Genomic DNA, 16,411 nt, shown 5'->3' on the forward strand with positions numbered 1-16,411 from the left:
GATTTTTTTTAAATAGGTTTTTTTCTTATTTTTTTCTCGATTAAATCCTAAAAAATTGAAACAATTCGTTCCCCTGTCATTAAATTGGATTAATCGATTACGTTGAAAATGTTTAATTAAAACATTAAGAATAAAAAAAGATTTTCTGAAATCTAAAATTAAAACTTAGACTAAATTAAGGTTGTTGAAAATCAAATTGAGAATGACCGTGTTTGTGTTCGAGACTTCCTAGATGTTTCGTCATCAATGCTCGACGAAGTAAAAACCCTCTTGTCGGAAAACAAAGCTTGTCCGTGGTTCCTCGGTGAATCTATCACCATTCCTTCAAATTCCACCGCCGCACCATAAAACGCACTGTTGCCTATCTATCGCCCTCTCATCTCTTTGGAGCACTTTCTCAGACGCAGAAGCTCTATCATCACAACTGTAGAACTTATCGGCTACTCTAACCTACAGACGAGATAGTGTTCTGAATGAATAAAGGCTCAAGAACAAGGGTTAGAAAAATGAATTAGACTAGGTTAGGGAACTAACTTCTTCAGGAACTAGGGCTAAACGAGGAAAAGTGAATCTGCTTTGACTGATGGAGGAGAAAGAATCATCAAGATCTGACCCGGAATCTGTTGTTGATGTATCGCTGCACTGTCCGTGGAAGTGAGAAAAGGAAGTCAAAAATATATAATTTTAGCTGTAAATAATACATATAGGAACTATATGTGAAATCCTAACCATCCATGTCAGGAAGATTGAGACTTGCCTTCTGGGAGCGTATCCAGAAAGAGTCTGAATTCTGATGTTCATTGGACATTTGGGTGTTTTCTCTCACAAACGTTCCCTCCACATTATGAACCACCTAAAATCAGAACACCTAAATTAGCGTCCCAATGCTAGTCCCATAAAATACAGAAAAACAAGAGATAGCAAAGCAGCATTACCTTCGTGATATCAGGATCATTCCATGGCCCTTTACTAGATCTAAGACATCCACCTTCTCCAGGACATGTACACGACCCACCTAAAAATTCTGGCAACTGGCTGTCTACATATTTACAAACCATAGATTATTAGACAACAATTTGATTAAATATTATAGGCAGTATGAGAAGTGGATACCTAGAGTCAATGATATCCAGTAAAGCCCAGGAAGATGATTTTAAAGCAGGCCAAAGCATCTTCTTAAAGCATTAGACTCAACCAACTAAGTCATGTTTCGATACTATATTATCCTGATACAGAACACATGCTTGTTCTGAAATACACAAACACCACACAAATATACAAATAATTCATCCATGTGTGTTAGCTTAAAAACTGAACCTCACTTTCATTTCTTTCACTCGTTTATTTTAGATCAGAGAAGCCTCACTTTATTATTGCCAGTGTCTTGGTAATTGTATTTAGATGTACACTTTCACAAATTTAACGTTTGCAATTAGAATGAGTAATCACTGGAGTTATAAACCAAACTGATAATGAAACTCAATTGCAGGAGAAAAAACTAAACTATTTTATAAAAATACAAAACTTTGAATTACTGTATTAATGGAATTTTTAAAATCTAAATTATATATGAAGTACCTAAAGTTTATTGCTGAAGAACATAAAATGCTAATGTACACTGTAACACTGCCACCATGAATTCCAGCTGGAAACAGGGCAAATACGCTGCAAAATTCTCCATAAACGTTCGTCTCAGCTTATGCATATGGGAAAGCTCCGCGTCTGAGCAGACAAACATGCGCCGGAGACATTACCAAAGGATTACAGAGAAATTGTAGGAGATCTATTAATCGCTAAAGAAGACTATGCATACTACACATTTCCATAAACACAGTTGATGGAAAAGTTAAGAGAAAAAACATAAGAAAAACTATCAAAATGTTGACCAGCAATACACTAATTCAATGCGAAATTTTAAAATGTTGACCAGCAGTACACTCTATTCTTCCTCGGCATCTTTGTTTTTCTTTTTCTTATGCTTCTTCTTTTCACTCTTGCCAGCATTACCTTCATCCTCCTTTCCATTGCTAATTTCTGCAGCAACAACTGCTTCTTTGTCTTTCTTTTTCTTCTTAGACTTGTCTAACTCCGGCAAACCGTCTTCAGCCTTATCCTTGTGCTTCTTCTCCGTTTTCTCTTTATCGGAAGAGGCCACTTCATTTAAAATTAAAAAATATTAATTATTTTTCATTAATTTTGTAATCAATAATTTAATTATCTATTTTATTTTAAAACTATTTTACCATATGACAATAATAATATTAATAACTTACGATATTAAAAAATTAATTTAATTATATCATATAATAAATAGTTATTTTAAATAATCATTTTCATACATCAAATGATATAACCTATAAATTATATTTTTATTTTAAAAGTGATTAAATCAAAACATTCGTTAAATATATTATAAATCAATTTGCTAATTTCAAAAATATCAGAAAATAATATGAATACAATTTACTTAATCCAGAAATACGAAGGTATATGTAAATTCGTCTAACTAAAATCTTGAAATATTACAACATATTTATCAAACTTTATAAATATTATTATCTTTCTATCTTGTAAAATTATAATTAATAATAATACACAAGTAGATTATAGAAAATTACTACCTACATATAAAATAGAAATTAATTATAATTTCACTAAAATTCATTGACAAATGAAAATGATGTGTCATGATACACTAAATTATGGTCATCATTCAAAATTTTGAGTATTACAGATGTATACACTTTACAGCCATTAAGTAAAGTAAATAATATATAGTCACCAGCAGGTAACTTTGTTTTCAATTACTTCAACGTCTAATAAATCCCACCAATCAGAATAAGAACCACATTATCTTTTACTAGTCATACAAATTAATAATATAGTAATACATCGTATCCAAAATATATAATTTATCCATGAAACCATTAGTCACAAATTTAATGAGCCTTGCCGGATCTATATTAGTCATCTTTGACAACCTTATGTGTCATGCTTTTAATTAACTGTCCCAAACCCAGAAAAGTAGACGCCTGAGTGTTCGGAAATAATGTTAGTTGGGTAAATGTACTAAAAGGATAAACATGCCATATAGTTTCCAAGAAAGTTTGCCAAAAAGAACTGAAGTATAAAATGTAATTTTTTTATTATACTTTTGAGAAGTTAACGTGTATAACTGAAAATAAATCTAAAAGTTCTATGAAAAAAAAAATAGGTATTATCAACCGTTAAAATCTACTAGAAACATAAAAAAATATGTTGATAATAATCTTTTTTATGACGAATTTTTATGGCTTGATATCGATAAAAATTTAGTTAGTAATATTTATCGTGAAAAATTTATTTGTTAGTAATTATTAAGAAAAATACGTCTATAAATTCTATCGATAATTATAAAAAAATATGTTGATAATTATTAAAAAAGAAATATTAGATTATAAAGCTATACATATTCTTATATTCTTAGATAGTTAAAGGGTTGATAAAGCTGTGATTCTCTTGAGGTAATTTAAGAGTCGATTGGACATATTCTTCTTTAGTATCTACAGTATATTCAGGGTATCTCTAATGTGTTTGTAATTGATTTCTTGTGTTGCACAAACTTTTTCAATGAGAACTATTACTCAGCCTCAGTGTAAGCTAAAGCTAACAAGTAAATCATGAATACTCATGTTATTAGGTTTGATTGAATAATATTTTAAAAATATTACGTAGCTAATGAAAATTTTATGTAAGTTTTATTGTAATTTTACACTTTTTTACTTTCTTACTATTTATTGTGATGTTTTTCCAATAATAGTATAAATTATTGTACAAACATCTAGCTAAAACTTAACAAATCACATATTTAGCATCATTAACCTCCATTAACAACATATCAATACCTAACTCATCATCTGCTCACACCAACGGGTGATCATTGCAAAAGAAAAAACATCACAGATAGAAAAGAAGATAAGGTATTCAAAAGGAAATTTCATATATAACATATTGATTCAACATTTGTAACATTCCATCAATTATATAAACATATAAATAGTTGACTCTAGTATCAATTATCCGGATACATGCTTTGACATATGTATTCATTGTAGGTATACACTCGTAATAACATTTTTGCTTGTAATATCACCCTATTACTCAAGAGACTAATATTTTCATACCTAAACCAAAAGTGTAATAAAAAAATCTCTATCATTCTCTCTCCAACCTCGTTCATTTCTATATGAGTTGAATGGTTTGTAGAATATCATAATACTTACTTTCAGAGCTCTCATATGTCAAAGCAAGTACTAAACAAAATCACAACCAATTCCTCCTTGGATCGGTTACAAGAATTCACATACATAAACCTTACCAACCAGGTATGACATTAACACTCACAAAACAACATTTAACCATCATAAATTAGCAAAATTCTCATGGATTTTTTGTTAGATTATGTTAGTCTCCCCAAGCGAGAATATCTATTTGTTCAACGAGTAGTACTTAAAAGCATTATCGCCAAACGATCAATCATTTCACCCAACGAAATCATCATTGGATATCAAAGGCTTAAAATATCACAAAATTCGCCCAACAAGACATATCTGCTCAACCACAGTCAAGTATGTGATCTTACTTTAGTCTCATTCATCGAGATTATTCTCGCCTAGCGAACACTAAATCAATGACTCTTTAACTTTAAGCTTGACCAACGATCATATTTTTTTTAAATTACCTGACTTTGATTTCGCTCAACGAGTAAATCTCGCCCAACGACAACAAAGTCAATGATTCTCTCTAACTTTAACCTCACTCAACGAGAATATACTCACCCAACGAGTTTGCATAATTATGTAGAATAAGAATTTTGCAGAGTTATTACTATCAGCATCTGTAATTCAATCTAACAACAATTTCATATGTACAACTAATTCTTAAATCATATACATTTCAACAATACAATTCACTTCAAATATAGGTTCAATCATAGTAGAGGTTCAATCACATTATTTCTGAGTGAAATTCATACATTCCTCATTCAACATAACAAGTCATATCTCCTCAGAGAACTTAATTACAAAATCCAACTACCATACAAACATGTAAACATCAACCAAAACTTATCTCCTCAGAGAACTTATTTCGAAACTGCCCTCTTCGTTTTCGAACTCTATCTTCTCTCCTTATCATTGTCTTCTCTCTCCATTTTAGGGATTTGAATTTCATTTCAACTTCTCTCTTCATAGCAGTGTTCTCCCTCCTCCATTTTTAGGGTTTCGTTTTGTTTTGAACATCTCTCTCCTGCTTCCCTGTCACCATTGTTTTCCTTTGAATCTCTATGGACATTGGATTTGTTTCTTTGAATTGTAGATTACGCTTGTCTCGTTCGGTGTGGATTTGTCTCGTTTGGTGTCTCTGTGGAAATTGAGTTTCTTTCTTTTAGTTAGAGATTACCCTTGTCTCGTTCGGTGTCGATTTGGTGGAAGTTGTTACCTTTTTTGTGCAATGGGTTCATCCGGTGACAATGGTTCTTCGAACAAGGTATGAACTTTTTTGTGTCTCGGTATTCGTATTTTGGGGAATGGATTTCGGTCTTGCATCTGTTCGTCATTTTTTTGGTGTGTCTTGCTTTTGGGTTGTCACTTACTTGGTTATTTGTACCAGCAAATATTAATTTTTTTTTGCAGTTGTTTGTTCGTCATCATTGAAAACGAAGTGTATTGCTACTTTGAATGGAATTTTGAGTGAGGAGCACAAGTCCATTATTTCGAAGACGCAATTTGGATGGTTTTTAGAAAAATCCCCTTTTGTACCGAAAGTTGAAGAGTGCTACCCAAACATGGCTTGAGCACTCTCTAGGGGTCCTTACTGTTACCAATAAGGAGTATTGGTAAATCTTGAAGAAAATTGTTTTGATGATGCTGCAGGAAGTTTTAGTTGAAGAAGATATTAGAATTATTTAAAAGCAATTTGTAGAAATTAAATATAGTAGGAAAGTCTTGTAAACTTTGTAAAACTTGCATTTTTTAACTGCAATAATCAATTATGGAATGACAATAATCGATTATCACAAAGTCATTCAGGAATAATCGATTATCACCTCATATAATCGATTATCACCTCATATAATCGATTATCACATTTTTGAAAAACCTGTAACGGACTTGAATAATCGATTATCACTTACAATAATCGATTATTCGTGGCAGTTGGGACTTAACCTTAGATATTCAGAACAACTGGCTATATATTGGGTTTCTATGAAGTTCAAAAAGAGATAGTTGTTGAACAGAAGCTCTTGTAGAATACTGTTTGTCAGAGGAAGTTCTCAGAAGCTATAGTTCAAGTTCCCTTGCTTGGTCTCGTGAACAGGAGAGGCTCGCGTTTCGTGTGTCGATAGTCGGAGCAAGCTCTCTTCGAGTTAGCAAGGTGCTCTGCCTGGTCTCGTGAATAGGAGAAGCTCGCGTTTCGTTTGTCGATAGTCGGAGCGGTTCTCTTCGAGTTGGCAAAGTGTTCTTCTTCCGGTTCGTTCGTCGAAGGAAGGTTTATTTATCTGTTTTATTCACTATTTGTTGTAATCTGTGAAACATCTTTTTAGTGGAACTGTTAATCACTTTTTATAGTGATTAACGACTGGACGTAGATTCTGTTGAATCGAACCAGTATAAAAATTACTCGTGTGATTTTCTATTCCCTACATTTTTTATCTTTTACGCATATCAATTGTTCGATAAATTTTCTGAAAGAAAATTGATTTTCTAAAAACAGACCAATTTATTTTAAAAAGGTGACCGAACATGCTTTCTTTTACTCTAAGCTTTATTCCGTTGCGTTACACTCTTTCTGGTACCAATCAACAATTGGTATCAGAGCTTGCTTTGATAGTTTTTCAAAATTTGCGAAAATGGCCGGTCACAACCAACACCTTGTATATGCCAAGGGTGCTTCTATTAACAGACCACCACTTTTTACTGGTGATAACTATGCGTTCTGGAAAGTCAGAATGGAATTTTTTATGGGGTCTGTTGACAGAGGCATCTGGGAAGCTGTACAAAATGGTCCTTATATTCCTAAAAACAGAGTTGAAGGTGTAGAAGTAGAAAAACCATTTTTTGAGTGGACTAATGAAGAAAATAGACGAGCCCAGTTTGATATTAAATCTCGTAATATTATTTCATCTGTTGTTGTGCTTGATGAATTTTATAGAATTTCAGTGTGTAAGACAGCACAGGAAATGTGGGAAGTTCTCAGAGTCACACATGACGGAACAGAGGACGTGAAATGTGCAAGGAAGAACACTCTCATTCAGGAGTATGAGATGTTCAGGATGCAACCTGGAGAAACAATTTCTGATGTCCAAAAGCGTTTCACTCACATAGTGAACCACTTGACAGGGTTGGGTAAGACTTTTGATACTGATGGATTGAATGTAAAAATTTTGAAATCATTGGACAGGTCGTGGCAACCAAAGGTGACTGCCATCTCTGAGTCTCAAACTCTCACTCAAATGTCGATGCCAATTTTGTTTGGGAAACTCCGTGAGCATGAGCTTGAGTTGAGAAGATTGACGGTTGAAGAAGATCAAGGCAAAAGAAAGACACTAGCCTTCAAGTCCGAGATCTCCAAAGGAAAGAACTCTAAAATGATTGAAGATGATGATTCTGATGATGAGGAGAACATGAGCCTCATGATAAAGAAATTTCCCAAGTTTATGAAGGCAAAAGGAAAGGACAAATTTCGTAAAGAAAGAGAAAATCAAGAATCTCCTTCAAGTGTTAAATTCTATGGATGTGGAGAAAGAGGGCACATGAAAACTGAATGTCCAAAGAACAAGAAAAGTGAAGAAAAGAAAGAAAGGAAATTCCCAAAGAAGAAGAAAGCTTACATAGCTTGGGAAGACAATGCATCTAGCTCAACAAGCTCAAGTGATTCAGATGAAGAAGCCAATATTTGTCTAATGGCTGACTCAGAAGATACTGGAAGCCAAGTAAGTGATTCCAGCTTTGAATCTAGTGAATTAGACTTGCAAAAGGCCTTCTTTGAATTGTTGATTGAATCTGAAAAACTTGATGCTGCACATAAAAAACTTAAGAAAGAGCACAATGAATTAAAATTGAATTATGAAAAGTTGCTTGATGATGAAGTTGTCTTAAGAAATAAAGTTAGTACTTTAGAAACAAAATTATCTGATGCAAATGCCACTGTTGAACCTGTTGAATGCTTGTCTTGTAAGAGTCATATGTTTGATATTGACATACTTGAAAACTAATTGCAAAGGCAACCAAGACTAATTCACAAGCTAAGACAAACCTTAATAGAAGCAATGTTGAAAATAGAAATATGCATCAAATAAATAAGTCCAAAGTAAGAAGAACTCATAGAGTTTGGGTTGAAAAAGGGACTTTTGTTAAAAACAAAGTAAGCAATGCTTGTTGTTTTTACTGTATGAAGCATGGACACACATCAAACAAATGCAACATTAAACATTTTGGTGTTCCAAATGGTAAATATGCATGGGTTAAAGTTGTGAAATGATTTATACTCGCATGAACTAACCCCAAGGACCCATAATTAGATTGGGGACCTAAAACTCTTGCTAATTTGTTTTGTAGGAATCTACTAAGTCAAAGAAGTCGTTGTGGTATCTTGACAGTGGATGTTCAAGACACATGACCGGTGACAAGAAAAGATTCATCTCTTTTGAGAAGAAAAAGCAAGGATTTGTGACTTATGGGGATAACAACAAAGGTAGAATCATGGGTACCGGAGACATTGGAGGAGGAAATACATTGACTATAAGAGATGTGCTATATGTTGAAGGCCTCAAGCATAACCTCTTAAGCATAAGTCAATTATGGGACAAAGGTCTCAAGGTAACTTTTGAAAGTGATAAATGCACTGTTTACTTTAAAGATTCTGCTGATATTGCTTTGTAAGGTGTTAGGCATAACAATATTTATTTGATTGATATTGAAAGTGCATCTAATCATAGTATAACATGCTTAGTTGCTAAAGAAGAAAATCCTTGGCTATGGCATAAAAGAGCTGCACATATTCCTATGCAACATTTGAATAAATTGATTTCAAAAGATCTTGTGATTGGTTTGCCTAAACTGAAATTTGAGAAAGACAAATTATGCACTGCATGTCAAAAAGGTAAACAAACCAAATCTTCATTTTCATCCAAAAGCATGATTTCAACATCAAAACCTTTAGAACTTTTGCATATGGACTTATTTGGTCCATCTAGAATTAAAAGTTTTGGTGGAAATTACTATGCTCTTGTAATTGTTGATGATTACACAAGATTCACTTGGACCTTCCTTTTAAATTTGAAAAGTGAAGCTTTCAAAGCCTTTAAATCTTTTGCAAAACGTATTCAAAATGAAAAAGACTTGAAAATCAAAACATTGAGAAGTGATCATGGTGGAGAATTTGAAAATGAATCTTTTGAAAAATTTTGTGAAGAATATGGCATAGCACATAACTTTTCTGCACCTAGAACTCCCCAACAAAATGGTGTTGTTGAAAGGAAAAATAGATCATTAGAAGAATTAGCTAGAACCCTTATGAATGAATCTAATGTGCCAAAATATTTTTGGGCTGATGCAGTTAGTACTGCTTGTTATGTGTTAAACAGGATGCTTATTAGGCCAATTCTGAAATTAACTCCATATGAACTGTTGAATGGTAGAAAACCAAATGTATCTCACTTGAAAATATTTGGGTGCAAATGCTTTGTCTTGAATAATGGAAAAGATAATCTAGGTAAATTTGATGCAAAATTTGATGAAGCAATTTTCCTAGGATATTCTTTGACCAATAAAGCATATAGAGTATTTAATAGAAGAACTTTGATAATTGAAGAATCAATGCATGTTGTCTTTGTTGAGATTGTGGACCTTGAGGAAAACCCTCTTGAGTCAAAAAAACCTATTGCAGGTGATGAGGATTATTTGAGGGAAGCTCTTGAAGAGATGTATCTAAATGAGAACTATCCTCCAGAACTTCAAGAAACACCTCAAGTTGTTGATTCTAAAAGCTATCAACAACTAAGAGGACTCTCCTTGGACAACATCATTGGAGACATTTCAAAAGGAGTAACTACTAGACATAATCTTAATAATTTTTGTCTAACTGTAGCTTTTGTGTCTCAGATAGAACCCAAGAATATAAAGGAAGCTCTTCAAGATGATAAGTGGTGCGTTGCTATGCAAGAAGAGCTAAACCAATTTGAAAGGAATGAAGTCTGGGAACTTATTCCAAAGCAAGATAATTATCAAGTCATAGGAACCAAATGGGTATTCAGGAACAAGCTTGATGAGGATGGAAACATCACAAAGAACAAAGCAAGGCTAGTTGCAAAGGGCTACTGTCAAGAGGAAGGTATAGACTATGATGAAACATATGCACCAGTGGCCAGGTTAGAAGCAATTAGATTGTTGCTTGCATATGCATCTTTGATGAAATTTAAATTGTATCAAATGGATGTGAAAAGTGCGTTTTTAAATGGTTTCATAAAAGAAGAGGTATATGTTAGTCAACCTCCTGGTTTTGAGGATTTCAAATTTCCTGATCATGTTTATAAGTTGAAAAAGGCCTTGTATGGTCTTAAACAGGCACCTAGGTCTTGGTATGAAAGACTTAGTACCTTCTTACTTGATAATGATTTTTCTAGAGGTAAGGTTGATTCAACCTTATTTATAAAGAAAGTAGGAAAACACATCTTGATTGTACAAGTTTATGTAGATGATATTATCTTTGGGTCAACTGATGACTCCTTATGTGAAGAATTTGCAAAAATAATGCAAGGTGAGTTTGAGATGTCTATGATGGGTGAGCTGAATTTCTTTTTAGGACTACAGATAAAACAGATGAATGGAGGTACTCTTATTTCCCAAACAAAATATTGTAGAGAAATTCTTAAGAAATTTGGTATGGATACGTGCAAAGAAGCTAGTACACCTATGGGTACTTCATGCTATTTAGATAAGGATGAATCTGGAAAAGGAGTAAATGAAACTATGTTTAAAGGCATGATAGGATCTTTACTGTACTTAACTGCTAGTAGACCAGATATTATGCAAAGTGTATGTGTGTGTGCTAGGTACCAAGCAAATCCTAAAGAATCTCATTTGACTGCTGTCAAGAGAATCTTAAAATACCTTAAGGGAACCACTTCTTTTGGACTTTGGTATCCATCTGATGCTTCACTTAGTTTAATAGGTTATTCTGATGCAGACTATGGTGGTTGTAAAATTGATAGGAAAAGTACTAGTGGTACTTGTCATTTTCTGGGTTGTTCTTTGGTATCCTGGAATTCAAAGAAACAAGCGTGTGTAGCCTTGTCTACCACTGAAGCTGAATATATTGCTGCTGGAAATTGTTGTGCCCAAATTTTGTGGATGAAACAGCAACTGGAAGACTTTGATATCTTCCTTGATAATATTCCTTTAAAATGTGATAATACTAGTGCTATAAATTTAACTAAGAATCCCATAATGCACTCAAGGACTAAGCACATTGAGATTAGACATCCTTTCTTGAGAGACCATATTCAAAAGGGGGATTGTCAAATTGAATATGTTGATACCTTACATCAATTAGCTGATATTTTCACCAAGGCGCTACCTAAGGATAGATTTTTTGAGCTTAGAAGAGAATTAGGAGTATTAGACATGTCTTAGGATCAACGCTTATGAAAATTTTCACATTTTCGTAAAATTAACGCTTCATAATCGTTTATCACAAGGCAATAATCGACTATTCAAACTTAAAACTCAAATCTGGGAAATTTTGAACGAATAATCGATTATCATCAGGCATAATCGATTATCATGCAATTTCTGGGCAGTGATTCTTGAGCCATAATCGATTATCACGCTGACAGTTTCAAAAATAAAGCCGTTGGAGCATCCCATAATGGCTATAAACGGCTAGTTTTTCCATTCTTCTTATAAATAGCCTCCTATAATCGATTATTAGACACTTCTTTGCACCTAGAAACTACTGAAATCAAATCTTGAGCTCAAAACCTCTCTATTTTTATTCACTTTCTCAAAATCTCACTACCTCAAACTTTCTCCATGGCGGATTCAAGAAGACATCGCCGCAAAGCTGCTGGAGCATCCTCTTCCTCTCAACCACGTCCTGCAACCATTGATGGGTGGATTTCAGATCAAGGAAAACATGCGGACTATGTTAATTCTTGGCAAGAAAGAAGAATCATGGCGGTAAAGTATATTCGACTTGATTTTTTCCGTTTCTATGGATTTCAATTTCCAGATCTTTTTGCTGTTCAAGGACTCACGAATCTGGTGGAGCAAAAAGGTTGCATTTATCCCGATCTCATAAGAGTTTTCTACTTCAACTTGAGATATCGAGATGGGATTATATCCACTAAAGTAAAGGGTGTCCGCATAATTTTAGATGATGATGTGTGGACCAACGTTGCCCAACTTACCATCTGGGATGATGCTGTAAAAGTTCATCTAGGACTTCAAGATTTCAATAGGTTGATGACTTTCCAATCCTTCTTGTGTCACCCTGAACAACAGACTAATCGAAGGCAATTGCTTGTTGGAGGTTTCAAGGTTGAAGAAAGGATGATTCACTACTTGATTGTCTGGATACTATGTCCTAGAGCAACCAATCATGCTCAATGCTCTGAGCAGGATCTACTCCTTCTGTATGGGATCCTAAATCACATACACATCGATTGGCCTGCTCTCATTGCTGACACAATGGTAAAAGCTAAGAAATCCCATTCTTATCAATTTCCCTATGCGCTTCTTATTTCTAGGATTTTGGAGTACAAAGGTGTAAATGTTGAAGGAGAACTTGTCCAAGCCATTCAAGTTGTTGGCTCGGAAATTGGAGATACTACCTTTTGTCAGATGGGATTCATTACTAGAGGACGAGTTCTCATTCACAAAAGATGATGACCATCCTGATGAAGATGAAGATGATGACATCGATACTCATATGGCAGAACTAGTTAGTGTTGCTGCTCCTTCTGATGCTGGTCCATCTACCATGCCCTCATCCTCCTCACTCTCCATGGAAGAACACTTTGCTAGATTATCTAAGCAATTAGAGGATATGAGTCTAGCACAAAGAACACACTTTGAGGAGATTTATGAGTGGCAACAATCTATTGATGAGTACATGGTTGATCAATTTATTGATCTTGATGTTCGCCTATCTAACATCGAGAATCATCTCAACCTTCAACCTCTAGAAAGATCTCCTAGTCCTGAGTTTTAGATATAGGTTCTATGTTAGCATGTTTTGTTGTTTGCTTGCTATTTCATCTATGTTATAATTCTGTCTTTTATGTTTCTTCTTATAATGTAATCCTTCTTTTCATAAATAAAATGATCTCTTGATTATATGCATACTTTGTTTAATTGAGGGGAAGATCATATTTAGGGGGAACTTTTTACATCAAATCTTTTTGCTTATGATCAAAAAGGGGGAGAAGAATAATATAAGGGGAGAAGTATAAATTAATACAGGTATTGCTAACTCTGTTGTTGTATGTTAGCTTGTATGTTTTGCAGGTAAGCCAAAATTGCTTTTAAAATTGAATTTTTTGATCATCATCAAAAAGGGGGAGGTTGTTACCAATAAAGAGTATTGGTAAATCTTGAAGAAAATTGTTTTGATGATGCTGCAAGAAGTTTTAGTTGAAGAAGATATTAAAATTATTTAAAAGCAATTTGTAGAAATTAAATATAGCAAGAAAGTCTTGTAAACTTTGTAAAACTTGCATTTTTAACTGCAATAATCGATTATGGAATGGCAATAATCGATTATCACAAAGTCATTCAGGAATAATCGATTATCACCTCATATAATCGATTATCACATTTTTGAAAAATCTGTAACGGACTTGAATAATCGATTATCACTTACAATAATCGATTATTCGTGGTAGTTGGGACTTAACCTTAGATATTCAGAACAGCTGGCTATATATTGGGTTTCTGTGAAGTTCAAAAAGAGATAGTTGTTGAACAGAAGCTCTTGCAGAATACTGTTTGTCAGAGGAAGTTCTCAGAAGCTATAGTTCAAGTTCCCTTGCTTGGTCTCGTGAACAGGAGAGGCTCGCGTTTCGTGTGTCGATAGTCGGAGCAAGCTCTCTTCGAGTTAGTAAGGTGCTCTGCCTGGTCTCGTGAATAGGAGAAGCTCGCGTTTCGTTTGTCGATAGTCGGAGCGGTTCTCTTCGAGTTGGCAGAGTCTTCTTCTTCCGGTTCGTTCGTCGAAGGAAGGTTTATTTATCTGTTTTATTCACTATTTGTTGTAATCTGTGAAACATCTTTTTAGTGGAACTGTTAATCACTTTTTATAGTGATTAACGACTGGACGTAGATTCTGTTGAATCGAACCAGTATAAAAATTACTCGCGTGATTTTCTATTCCCTACATTTTTTATCTTTTACGCATATCAACTGTTCGACAAATTTTCTGTAGAAAATTGATTTTCTAAAAACAGACCAATTTATTTTAAAAAGGTGACCGAACACGCTTTCTGCTACTCTAAGCTTTATTCCGCTGTGTTACACTCTGTCTGGTACCAATCAACACTTACGAGTGTGTTTTCAATGTTGTGTGGATTGATTATCCTTATTGGTCATGGTTGAAGGTGTCCACATCAAGAAATTTCAAGTTAGGTCAGTCCTATGTGGATGGAAGACCAAGTTAAGGTGTTTTTGGGTTGAGAGGTGAGTTCCTGCACCATTGAAGGGTATTGAGTAATGAAAAATTATAACAATATTAAAAAGCACATACATTAATAAAAAAACGTAATGACATTTCACGAAACAACAAAAGTTTTGAAATGAAAAGATACATAACAGTATACAATGAAATGTAATCTAAGAAGATGGTTGTCGATCAAATTGATTACAAGACCCCTGTAATCGATTACCAGAGGAAAAAGGGTAATTTGTACAGAAACTTCAATTGTACTCTCCAGCTAGATGAACACTGCTCTTCATTCTCTATTTTTGTTAAATTTTTCCTTTTTTGAGATGGGTAAGTGAGTTCAATGTTATTCAGTGAGCTCCCTGCACCAATAATGAGGTTAGGTCATTTATTTCTTCAAAATAAAAATGTCCATTTAGGTGGTTTTCTCCAATTGAGGTGAGGTGCATAACCCATGCTGTCAACTTTGACCTTTGCTGACTATTTTAATCATAACTTTTTCCACAGACCTCCAAATGATGTGATTCTTTTTTTATTAGAAAGTAGACTCAAATATCTTTCCAATGACTACTAATTTATAATTTTTGGACACCTGAGTAGGTGCAGTTAATTCCTTAAAGTTAACGTTTTATATATTTCTACCACCTCTGACCTTTGCTGGTTGTTTTGCTCATAACTTTCTCCACCGAACTCCAAATGAGTTGATTCTTGTTTTGTTGGAAATCTATTTGAGTCTAGATTTCAACAAAACAAGAATCAAGTCATTTGGAGTTTGGTAGAGAAAGGTAAGAACAAAACAAGTAGCAAATGTCAGAAAAATAGAGTTGGGGAGCAGTGTTCATCTAGTTGGGGAGTATAGTTGAAGTTTCTGTACAAATTACCCTTTTTCCTCTGGTAATCGATTACAAGACCCCTGTAATCGATTACCAGAGGAAAAAAGGTAATTTGTACAGAAACTTCAATTGTACTCCCCAGCTAGATGAACACTGCTCCCCATTCTCTATTTTTGTTTAATTTTTCCTTTTTTGAGATGAGTGAGTGAGTTCAATGTTATTCGGTGAGCTCCCTACACCAATACTGAGGTTAGGTCATTGATTTCTTCAAAATAAAAATGTCCATTTAGGTGGTTTTCTCCAATTGAGGTGAGGTGCATAACCCATGCTGTCAACTTTGACCTTTGCTGACTATTTTAATCATAACTTTTTCCACAAACCTCCAAATGATGTGATTCTTTTTTTATTAGAAAGTAGACTCAAAAATATTTCCAATGACTACTAATTTATAATTTTTGGACCCTGAGTAGGTGCAGTTAATTCCTTGAAGTTAACATTTTATATATTTCTACCACCTCTGACCTTTGCTGGTTGTTTTGCTCATAACTTTCTCTACCGAACTCCAAATGAGTTGATTCTTGTTTTGTTGGAATGTAGACTCAAAGATCTTTCAAATGATTACTAACTGTACTCCCCACTTAGATAAACACTACTTCCCATGGTGGTTAATTCTCTTGTTTGTGACTTTTTGCATTTCTTGTGAATGGGTGACTGAGTTCCATGTGAATGGATGTGTTCCCTACACCAATGAATACATTAGGTCATTGAATATATGGCAAAAATGTGATAGATCTCATCTAGCTTATATGAAAGTGTGCGAATACAAAGTGTGCGAATACAAAATACCTTTGTATTGAAAAAGAAAAACACGCTGCAGAGAAAGT

This window comes from Vigna angularis, chromosome 11, assembly GCF_016808095.1.
Source record: "Vigna angularis cultivar LongXiaoDou No.4 chromosome 11, ASM1680809v1, whole genome shotgun sequence".
NCBI lineage: Eukaryota > Viridiplantae > Streptophyta > Magnoliopsida > Fabales > Fabaceae > Vigna > Vigna angularis.